A 12,136-nucleotide genomic window follows, 5' to 3' on the forward strand; every position below is an offset into this window, starting at 1 on the left:
AGAGACAGGCAATTGGAAAAAAACAGAGAGGGCAGACACAGAGTACTGACGGCACGATCTCGCGGCAGTAGGGAGAGCGGGGACAAGGGCAGCTGCACGCTGTGGGGAGCGACCTGCCTGGAACTCCTCCTGGACGGTCCTTCCTCTGGATCTTGCATCCGTCAGGGATGGTGGTGGCGATGCAGGAGCGGAGGAGGCGTTGGTTCAGGTTTCTGTGAAGAAGGTGATGTCTGGCGAGAGGGTGTCAAAGAGTTTGGGTTGCAGATGGGTGCAGAAGGGCTTGCCTTTTTTACGCTAGCGGTGCAGCTGCACAGCAGCCACCATAGAATAGGGAAAGGGGAGGGAAGCGGAGTTGGGAGGTAGGAGTGGGAATGGCAGGGGGAGGGGCCACCGGGGCAGTAGGGAAAAGGCCAGCTAAACAGGCACGAAGGAACAAAATATGGGCATAGGGCACCGAACGAGCAATGGGGAGAACAAAAATGAAACAAAAATCAACAGAACAGAAACAGAACCACAGAAGGACAACACCAGGCACAACAAGAAGAAACAAGAGCACAGGGCATAGAAACGAGCAATGGGGAAAAAAAGTGAAATAAAATTACCAGAGCAGAACCAGATACACAGAAGGACAACACCAGGCACAGCAATAGCAAAAATGAGTTAAGGGCACAGCGCGCAAACAGACAGCAGCAGGGCTTGAACACGTACCTGGAATGGTGTTAGCGGCAGCACACAACAGCAGAGCTGAAGGGAGCAGGGACTCTGGCCAGGGGGTCAGAGGTCCTGCTCAGACACTCTCACAGCGACCGGCATTAAATAGGGAAGGCAGGAGGGAAGCGGAGCTGGGAGATGGGAGTGGAAACAGCAAGGGGAGAGGCAGCAGGGGCAGCAGAGGCAGGGAAAAGGGTGGCTAAATGGGCACGGAGGAACAAAACAAATCCCCATGGCACAGAACGAGGAATGGTGAGAACAAACATGAAACAAAAATCAGCAGAACAGAACCTGAACCACAGAAGGACAACACCAGGCACAGTAATAGCAGAAAAGGGCACAGCATGCAGATTGGCAGTGGGGCTTGAACACTTACCAAGAATGGTGTCGGCGGCAGTGGCACAACAGCGAAGCTGCAGGGGGCAGAGAGCAGAGACTCTGGCCAGGGGGAGATAGACACGCAGAGCAGCACGCAGCTGGTAGTATGTCATCTGTTCAAGGGTGGTGAGGTCTCTGCTCTCCCTGATGTGTTGCAGCGCGATGAAGGTACCCTCCTGGAATACATTTCCCATTTTGGTGAGCCTAATGGATTGCAGCCTAGCACAGGGGCGGCCCTCTGCCCGAAATGGCATCGCCAGGTGCTTTATCCGAGGCACCATTGGGGCATGCATTACTTCTTGTCTTGCCCTCCCTCTCATATCGTGCCAAGCCCTCACCATGCATCCCACCGTGTCAATTGCAGTCCTAGGACGGGGTCTTGTCCGGTATAAAGCTGTAGGTAGGAGAAGCGAGAATACCTGATCTTGCTCGGGGGCTGTGTGCACCATGAATGGGGTGGGGTATATCCAGTGATGTTCAAATTGTGCTTGGCCACACCAGTAGGAGAGGTCGAAGTTGGACGCCCCAAGTCTGCCCTCTCAAATGGGAGGGTGAGAATTTCCCAAGCTATCCTCTGCTGTTTTCCCCTCCAAAGCCAGAGTGACCATGTTGGAGAATAGTCGCTTCCTGAAACTGTTAGTGAGAGGGAGTGGTATGTTTGTGAATAGGTAGAGGGGCTTAGGGAAAATGACCATCGTAACGATGGCCAATCGTCCGGTCAGGGATAGAGGCAGCATGATCCAGCTCTTTATGTGTTTCTTCAACAAATCCATTAATCAACCATAGGTGGAGTGCCATATTTCCTTGGGCCCTGGCTAATCCATATGCCCAAGTATTTCACAGGGTCACGTGTCCACTGCAGGGGGAACTCTGAGTGGACCTGGGTGGTGGCCATCGTCAATGGAAAGATCGTTGATTTAGCCCAATTAATTACGATACCTGAAAGTCCGTCAAACCTAAAAAAACTCTCTGATTAGGGGGGTCAAGATTAGTGGCAGGATGTTTGACATAGAGCATGACGTCCTCCGCATCCAGCGAGACCAGTACCACCCGGGGTATAAACGCTAGTCCTCTGTGGCCATGTAAAAAGCAGAGGTAATAAGGGGTATCCTTGGCATGTGCCGCGGGAGACCAAGAATGGGGGCGTTATCATGCCATTCACTAGTATTCGTGCAGTGGGTGATGCATAGAGAAGCGCAATTAATCTGATGAACTTGGGGCTAAGACCTATCCGTCTGAGTAAGGTAAATAATTATGGCAATTCGAGTAAATCAAAAGTAAGCCTGGGTGGAGTTTGCAGAGTTTGCGGAGTTCAGCTGAGTGGAACTCTGCGAAGTGCAAAAACAACTCCGCCGCACTACACGGTGCTACGGGAGCAATGGAGTGCGTTAGATAAATGTAGCTCACGGTGATTTTCAGTGCCAGGTGCTTGTCCGCAGTGGGCAAACATTGTGAACTGTACCATGCACAGCGCAAATGGGCGTTGCTTCTTTTTTGCCACTCGAGTAGATTTGCACTCAAGCTGCAGGTTTCTCAACGCGAAAAGACAGTTTCTCAGTGCGAGCGGTGGCGAGCATACACGACCATATACAATGAGAAATCTGACCACCCGCATTGAGAAATCTCACCGGGAGGTTGATTTTCCACGCTCGTTCTCACCAACTTGATGTTGATGATCGAGAATCTCGCCGGGAGGCGGATTTTCCTTGCTCACGCTCACCACCTTGATGTTGACGAACACGAGCGAGGGAAAAAAATCCCCTCTTCTATGCGAAGCAGAGTTTTTCAGATTTCCACGAGCTTCATGTAACGCGGAGTGCAGAAAACTCAGCAAACGCCGCTAGCAGAGAGGAGTTCACCGCCCAGACTTAATCAAATGCCTTGGTGGCATCAAGAACAATTGCAGCTGCCTGCATTTGGGAGTCCACCACTTGCATTGTGGCGCAGAGCGTTCAGAGGTTATGAGCCGTGGCCCTGCCGTGGACAAAACTGCCCTGGTCCGGGTGCAGCACTGTGGGCAGCAGGGGAAGGAGGCGCGATGCAATTAACGCCGCTAGAATCTTATTATCTACATTAATCATTGAAAGTGGCTGATATGGGTCACATCAGAGAGGATCCTTGCCATGTTTTAGAATTGTGATAATGAGGGCCTCACGGAGCGATGGGGGGAGCACTCCCTTTTCTACCGAGTCTCATACATGTTTATTAAATGTGGAGCAAGGAGGTCAGTATATCTTTATAGAATGCGGCAGATAAGCCATGTAGGCCATGTGTCTTGTCACCTGGAAGGGCCCGAATAGTTCTGATGAATTCCTCCTCTGTAAAAGGTTTGTCCAGGTAGGCCCTATGGCTCGCCTTCAGCCACACCAACTCCAGTGTGTTGAAAAATTCTTCCAATGAGGGCAGTGTTGTGTCTAAGCCAGGCCCGGAAAAGGGATGCATAGAAGAGAGCATCTCAGCCTGCACAGCCGATTGGCCTAATGCCAAGTCCTCATCTGTAGTGTGTAGCTCTGGTATGTAGTCGCTAGCCCATGGCTTGTGGAGTAAACCCTCCAGTGTCTTCCCAGCTGATGGGGTGTCCCCCCAGTGCGCCCGCTATCATGCTATATTTGCCCAGCTTGTCAGTTATTGTTACTCGCATGCTCCAGTGTAGTCCTTTTCTAGTGAGGATGTTTGCGTTGCAGGTGTAGTTTGAGTAGCAAGCTGTGTGTTTCTCACAGCAGCCGCCCGCATGTACTCTCAGTGATGTGCAATTCCTGTAGGAGGCAGATATCTGCCTTGTGACGGTCCAGCTGTCCAGCTACCATTCTGGTCTTTCGTGCAACGTTTAGGCCACGCACATGCCATGTGATAAACTTAACCCTGGTCATGTTGCCTTATGTAATATAATGCCTGTATGTGTGCATTGTTATCGGTGATGTCGAGAGGTGGCAGTCGGGGAATAACTTAGGTGAGGAAGGGTAATGAAGTGGCACAAAGAACAGTTGCAAACCAAGAAAATCCCCAAAAGAACCCCCCCACCCACTCGAGCCCCTCAATCAGCCTGCGCATGATACCCAAGCAATCCCCATCCCCTACACAAATGCATCTTTAGTTGTTGCCAGGGTAACATCTCCTGGGGGGAAGTCTAGGGGCCCACCAAGACCACCCATATGGCCGAGCGGCAGGGCACTGTCTCTTAAGTAAGTTTCAAGTCTAGTGACATAACAAATGGGTGAGAGCTTTGCAGGCAACAAACAAAGTTCTCCGATTACTGGGAAAGGATACATGTTAGGAGAATGGCTGTCACACAAAGCCGGGTCTGCACATTTCGCGGAAGCTTGCCCGGAGATCGCCACAAATTTGACCATGTAGTTTACAACTAATCATTGTCTCTGGTGCGATTATCCTCATGGCCGTCTTTCCTGGTCCGATCAGTCTTATTATGAAGGTGCAGGTCCTTGACGAAGTGCGCCGCAGTCTTTGGGTCTGTGAAGTAGGTGGTCTTGCCAGCATGGAACACTCAAAGTTTTGCCGGGTACAGTAGGGAGTATTTGACTTCCAGTGCTGCAGGAGCACTTGATCATTAGAAAGTCTCTCCTGGCTGCTCGTAATGCCAAGGTGAAATCTGGGTAGAAGGAGATCGAAATTCCTTGCTATACCACTTTTTGCATGTGTCTAGTAGGGTGGAGCACAGTGTCCCTGTCTCAATAGTTCAGGAGGCGTGCAATTATAGGCCTTGCCAGTGCACCAGTAGGAGGACGAGGGCCAAGAGTGCGATGAACACATTCCACAACACACACAGTCGAGAGCGACTCTCCGAAGAGGATTTAAAGCATTTCTTTGACGTAGACTTCCACCCATGACATGGCAGTGGATTCTGGCACCCCTACTATAAGAAGATTATTGCGACGTGACCTGGCTTTCAAGTCTTCGTTTTTAATTCGGATCACCTCAACGACCTTTTCCATACGAAAGAGTTTTTCAAGAGTGTCCACATTATCGTCTTCTAGTGCAGATGTGCGCGGTTCCACCTATTTCAGTCGCTCCCCGTGGTTTGTCACCTTTTCCTTTAGGCAGTCAAACATGTCTGCTAGAGAGTCAATTTTTCTATCAATGACGGTAAGGGACTGTTTCAAATCTCTGAACATCTCCTTAATGTCTGGTTCAGTGGAGCTGCCGCCTGTTGGTTTTGCTTCCAAATGTGCGTCGTACGCCGTAGGGGGTCCCAGAGTGGGACTCCGCTGCTCGAAGACAAGCTTTGATTGTTTAGTGTCCGTCTCCCTCATGGCTTTCCAGGCATGTGATGCGCAGCACCCGGGTCATGTACGTGTTGTAAAGGCGGTGCCGCCGCAGCATCACAATGCTGAATTTGCCCACAGCACCACTCCCTGCACCCAGTTGTCTTTTGTGAGGCCGCTGGGACTGTTTGGTTGGTGGAGTGCGATCGGTACAGGTGCTTGTCCGCTCCCCCTCCAGGACAGGCGGGCCCCAGGCAGCACCCCCTCCGCTGCACCTGAGGTGTGCAACCTACAGCTGTTCCTCACAGCAGGGCATTGTTGCACATATGAGGAGCATGGGGTGCTATTTTGAATGAGCCAGGTCGAATCCGGGCTCTTTCGGACAGAGGCCTGATGTAGTGGACAGTGCGTGGTGACCAGCTGAGCTTGCGCAGGGTCAATTTCTGACACAGGCCTGGGCATGTTACTGAGTAGAAAAGGTGAGGCTGCAGGAGGGTGGTGCCCTGCGTAATGGTCTGTGACCACAATGCCTTTGTCTGGGCCCCTCCGCCCGTCATCGCCACTGTCACAGTGGGGGCACTGGCTGCCACCTGTGAGCGCACCCTCGTTACTCAGCCCACACACCTGGGCAATCAGAGCACTGCTGCGGCCAGGGGTCCTACCCCGCCAGCAGCATTCAAGCAGAGGGGGCCCCAAGGGGCACCGTACCTGGGCGCGGCAATCACTTTGGGGCCTAAGCCAGGCCTGAGGGTCTATTCACGCCCCGTGAACAATGCAGAGCCTTCTGGCCCTCCCAGGCCACATCCCGCCATGTCCCACCCAGGAGCACGCATACCTTAAAGTTGCCAGAGGCGCGGGGGCAGTCTACCTATCTCCTCTGCCGGTTTTGGGCACAGGAGGCCCATCTCAGTACACTCACCACCCACCCGCCTGCCAGAAGGGCCCCAGCCAGCAGCCCATGTTGCTTCCCAGACCACAGCTCCCTCGGTGTCTCTGCTCTCCTCCATGCTAGGCCAGAGCTTCGCCACCCAGCGCTCCGTCAGCGGATCCATGTCTCCGGAGCCACCTGCCCCGAGATTCACAGCAATCTGGGTTGTAACCTCCCCGGTCATATCCGTGCTGGTTGGAGGTTGCTATGATGGCTGGAAAAGCAGATAAATTATGGATTTATCGGCATGCCATCGGAGCCTCGCCACAACATGGCCATCTTGGAGTAGGGCTCACCAGCGTCCCGCAGACTTACCTTAGAGGCAATGTGTAAGGTATTTCGGCAGTCCACAATCAGAAATAAACACTACACAAGAAAAATACCATACCAATTTAGAAAAAAAGTGTGGGCTTTTAAAATTATTTGACAATAAAATGACAAAAATCCAATCAGTAGGACCGTGGTTATTCATTTTTAAAGTTCAAGGTAAAAACTAGCACCCAAAAGAAGAAAGCAGCAACCACAGACATCTAGTTGCATGAGACTGGGTCAAAGCCTAAAAGAATGGCCGACCACGATGAAGCTCAAGTCACATAGAAGTAGTGGATTGGGCCTGGTCGACGCTTACCTTTGGACTTCGAAGACATTCTGGGAAAGTATTCTGAGAAGTGAAGTGCAGCGGGGCAGGGGTGCAGGCAGTGTCCATGGAGAAAGTGTCATCGTCGAGGAGCCGCTGGATAAGTTACAGTGAAGATTTCTACTTTCAGAAAAAGCTGAAGGCTGTAGCCAGTGAGCGTTCCAGGAGGCCAGAGACCCCTTTTCCAAAGGACCGCTGAATAGGATTTACTGTTGTGGAGAAGAAACTGCCACAAAGTCAGGCCGATCAGTGGTGCACCTTGGGCGGATAGACAAGGAGGTTCTCCCCGTGTCCTCTCAGGTCACAGATCAGTTTATAGCTCTATTGATTTAATAAACAAAGTCTAACTGCCAACTATACCCTATCATCTGACCTTGGACAGACTACAGGCACCAAATAATTTGGGGCAGGAAAATCCCAATTTTCTAAAAGTGGCATTTTAAAAACTTTAACAAAAATCTGAATTTACTACTAAACAGGATTTTTAATGAAAATTTCCAGACACCTAGTATGGTATCTTGCTAGGTGTTTCAAATCAAAAGTTAGCACATATTCAATGTAATAAGGCGAACCAATGTTATTCTATGGGACAGGTAAGCCTCACAGTATTGAAGAAATAATTTAGGAGTATTTCTCTACCAGTTTGTGTAAAATGTAAAAGTACATGTCCTACCTTTTAAGTATAATGCTCCCAGCCCTATTGGCTACCTAGGGCCCACCTTCGGGGAGACATATATGCAATAAAAGTGGAGTTTAAGGCTTGACAATGGGCTGCATTGCCAAGTCGAATTGGCAGTTTAAACCTGCATTCAGGCTACAATGACAGGCCTGGGACATGTTTTAAGGGGCTACTTAAGTGGGTGACACAATAGGGGCTGCATGTCCACCAGTAGAGTTTAATATACAGGCCCTGGGTATATGGTATACAACTCTAAAAGAGACATATAATTAAATTAACTATGCCAATAAGTTGAAGGCCAATTTTACCATGTTTAACGGAGTGAGCGCAAGCACTTTAGTACTGGTTAGCAGCTGTACATTACACATAATGCTAAACCCAGTAAAAATGAATTTCAGCATAAAGTGGAGGGCAAAGGGTTTAGGGGTAGACAATCCTTCTCATCTACTTAGATGAAGGAAATGCAGTCAGAATATGCATAGCAGGAAACAGCCACACCATTCCTAATGGGTTAGAACAACCCTGTGATAGTTTCTAACTGACACCCTATTCAAACAAACCATTATGCACTCTTGTGTCTGATCAGTGGCCCCTTCCTTCAAGTATTGTTTGGCTCTTCTCCACCAACAGTTCTTTTTTGCCATATGAAGGTTCAATTGCAAGTTTAAAATTCACACCTTATTGATACTAATCAATCATGGTCCAACCTTTAATTAATCCACTCAGGACCCTTACCTTTGATCTCACTGGACATACCTGCATTGGTAGAACTTAGAAAAGGCTAGTTTGATTGTGTGGTACCTCTGGCTGTATATTAGGAATTGGAGGCCACAGAGAGGGACACACCATTTTCCTAAGACCCTTTCATTCTGTACCTACTGAGCATCTCTCTGTTGCACTGTTGCATTGGCATACCCTTTTCATGGAGAGGTACAGTTCCACTTTATACTGACAGCATATTGTCACTAGCTCTTCTTTTGTATTTGTGTTTGCATAGCAGATGCTTTGTTAGACTTGGGGGTCTCTAGTTGGCACAGGTATGCACTTGTGACAAATAGGGACCCTCGCCTCTAGTCAGGGTAAGGGGGTAGACTCCTAAAATAACCCCTGCTCACCCCCTTGGTAGCTTGGCACGAGCAGACAGGCTTATCTCAGAGGCAGTGTGTAAAGCATTTGTGAACACATACAGTAATCAAGTGACAACACTACAAATGGACACCACACAGGTTTTATATCAAAAATAAGTATTCTTTATATAGATTTATCACAAGACCATTAAACGACAAAAATACACACTACTGTTACTTTAGATGGTAGAATTTAGCTTAGTTCTCTTAAGTTCTTAGATGCGACACGCAGGGCAACAAAAGTGTTGCAACGATGTTGATGCGATGAAGATTTGGTGCAAAGAAATAAAGACGTGAGAATCTTCCAGATGCGGCATGCTTCTCCGATGTTGCGAGAAGACTCAACTCGATGCTTCATCTGCGGCGGCGACACACTTTACGCGTGCGACCACAGTGTCCTTGGCAGCGGCACTCTTCTCTGACATTGCGAGATGCTTCCGCTCGATGCGATGTTGCAGCGGCGACACCCCTTTACGCGATGCGACGACAGCAGCTCCGACGGCGGCACGGTTCTCCGTGGATGCGAGGCGCTTTCTTCATGCGGTGCAATGCGACAACTACGATGGCGACATGCTTCTTCGTCGATGCAAGACTCTTCTCTTGATGCGGTGCAATGCGTCAGCTACGATGGCTGCGATGGCGACACGCTTCTTCGGCGTTGCGAGACACTTCCTGGATGATGCGAGATGCTTCCGCTCGATGCGATGCCGCAGCGACGACACACTTTACGAGATGCGACGACAACAGCTCCGACGGCAGCACGCTTCTCCTTCTTGAGTCGCGCTTCCAGCTCCTTGTGACACGCAGTCCCTCAGAAGGCCCAACAACAGCAGCAGGCCCTTCCAAAGAACTCTGGGGAAATGGGGGGTGAAGTCTGTTATTCCTGAGACTCCAGCAGGAGGCAAGCTCTTTTCCAAGTCCTTGGAGATCCTTCACAAGTTGAGCAAAAGTACACACAAAGTTCCTTTCTCCTCTCTTTGGCAGTAGACAACCCCTGCAGGCCAATCCCCCAGTTTCAGGGATAGTCTCTCCTCAGTTTCCTCTTGGTTCCTCTCCTCAGCAGAGTTTCTTCTTGTTTCCCAAAGTGATCTAAATTCTTGGGATCAGGGTCCCAATACTTATACCCCGAAATCCTTTGTCCTCTGAGGGCAGAGGGGCCTTTGCCTTGTTCAAACCAGTTCTGGTCAGTCCTGGAGCACTTTGTTTACCTGACTCCTTCTTTCCTTTCAGCTTGCAGGGCAGAGACATCAGACGCACAACAGGAGGTGGAGCCAGCATTGTGAAGGGAAGGCACATCCCTATTCAGGTCCCAGGTGCAACTCCTCCTACCCATCTAGATGCAGATCTCTCTATTCACCACTGGGACACCTCACCCTGTCTCCTGGAATTCCCCAGCCATGTCACTCAAAACTCAAGACAGGGAATACACAGCATAGCAGAGGCAGGTTTGAATGGTTAGACAAGAAAATGCCTACTTTCTAAAAGTGATACCAAAGGGGATGATGGATGGAGCGTTTGAGCCAATCAAACACTCACCCGAAGTCAATTGATCTTTGTTTAATCCATCATCATTCTTTAGCTCACTCCACCACCCCAGTTCAGACATGGCTATATGCAAATCAGTCTGACCCTGTGCCTCATGGGATCAGTCCATGAGTCCCGTGCTCTCCATGCCACTGGAATCAAGCTATCCTGGCTGAAGAGGGGTGAAACCCCGAAACTGGTCCTAGGATGCTTGGTTCCAGTCCAGGGAGGACCTGGCTTGGCAGTTCAGGCTGGACTGTTCCCATGAGGCACAGGGTCAAGACTGATTTGCATATGACTGGGTTTAAACTGGAATGGCATGGTGAGCAACACAACGATGGATTTAAGCCCAGATCTCTGTACTGGGGTGAATGTATGACATTCTTCTGCATTCTGTCCATCAACTGTTGTTTTTGCATTTGTAACGCCGAGTGGGACGGGTATGCTCAGACGTGAGTCCCGTGCTCTCCATGCCACTGGAATCAAGCTATCCTGGCTAAAGAGGGGTGAAAACCTGAAACCGGTCCTAGGATGCTTGGTTCCAGTCCAGGGAGTTCCTGGCTTGGCAGTTCGGGCTGGACTGTTCCCATGAGGCACAGGGTCAAGACTGATTTGCATATGGCTGGGTTTAAACTGGAATGGCATGGTGAGCAAAAAAACGATGGATTTAGGCCCAGATCTCTGTACTGGGGTGAATGTATGACATTGTTCTGCATTCTGTCCATCAACTTTTGTTTTTGCATTTGTCACCCCGAGTGGGACGGGCATGCTCAGACGTGAGTCCTGTGCTCTCCATGCCACTGGAATCAAGCTATCCTGGCTGAAGAGGGGTGAAACCCTGAAACCGGTCCTAGGATGCTTGGTTCCAGTCCAGGGAGGACCTGGCTTGGCAGTTTGGGCTGGACTGTTCCCATGAGGCACAGGGTCAAGACTGATTTGCATATGGCTGGGTTTAAACTGGAATGGCTAGGTGAGCAAAAAAACGATGGATTTCGGCCCAGATCTCTATACTGGGGTGAATGTATGACATTGTTCTGCATTTTGTCCATCAACTGTTGTTTTTGCATTTGTCGCCCCGAGTGGGACGGGTATGCTCAGACGTTAGTCCCGTGCTCTCCATGCCACTGGAATAAAGCTATCCTGGCTGAAGAGGGGTGAAACCACAAAACCGGTCCTAGGATGCTTGGTTCCAGTCCAGGGAGGATCTGGCTTGGCAGTTCGGGCTGGACTGTTCCCATGAGGCACAGGGTCAAGACTGATATGCATATGGCTGGGTTTAAACTGGAATGGCATGATGAGCAAAAAATCGATGGATTTAGGCCCAGATCTCTGTACTGGGGTGAATGTATGACATTGTTCTGCATTCTGTCCATCAAATGTTGTTTTTGCAACTTTCTAAAAGTGGCATTTTCAAACACAGAATGTTAAAACCATCTAAAACCAACTTCACTAAAAGATGTATTTTATCATTTTGAGTTCAGGCATACTAAACTCGAATTTCTACCATGTTCCCTGAGTCAGTTAGGATTATAAAATGTAATAATCACACTGCCCATTCTGGCCTATGGAGAACAGGTAGCCTTGCAATAGTGAAAAACAAAAATGGCTGTAATTCACTATTAGAACATGCCACACACACCAGGGCATGTCTTACCTTATCCTTACAATGCACCCTGCCCTTGGGCCTACCATAGGGGTGTCTGATATGAAGAAAAGGGAAGGTTTAGGGACTGGCAAGTGGGTGCACTTGTCCAGTCAGCATGACAGTACCAGACTACATGCAGGCTCTGCAATGGCAGACCTTAGACACATTTTTACAGGCTGCTTCTGTGGGTGGCACAACCAGTGCTGCAAGCCCACCAGCAGCATTTGGATTACAAGCCCTGGGCACTCCTGGTGCACTGTACTAGGGTCTGACAGGTAAACCAAACC

This window comes from Triturus cristatus, chromosome 3_2 (genome assembly GCF_964204655.1).
Source record: "Triturus cristatus chromosome 3_2, aTriCri1.1, whole genome shotgun sequence".
In the NCBI taxonomy this organism is placed as follows: domain Eukaryota; kingdom Metazoa; phylum Chordata; class Amphibia; order Caudata; family Salamandridae; genus Triturus; species Triturus cristatus.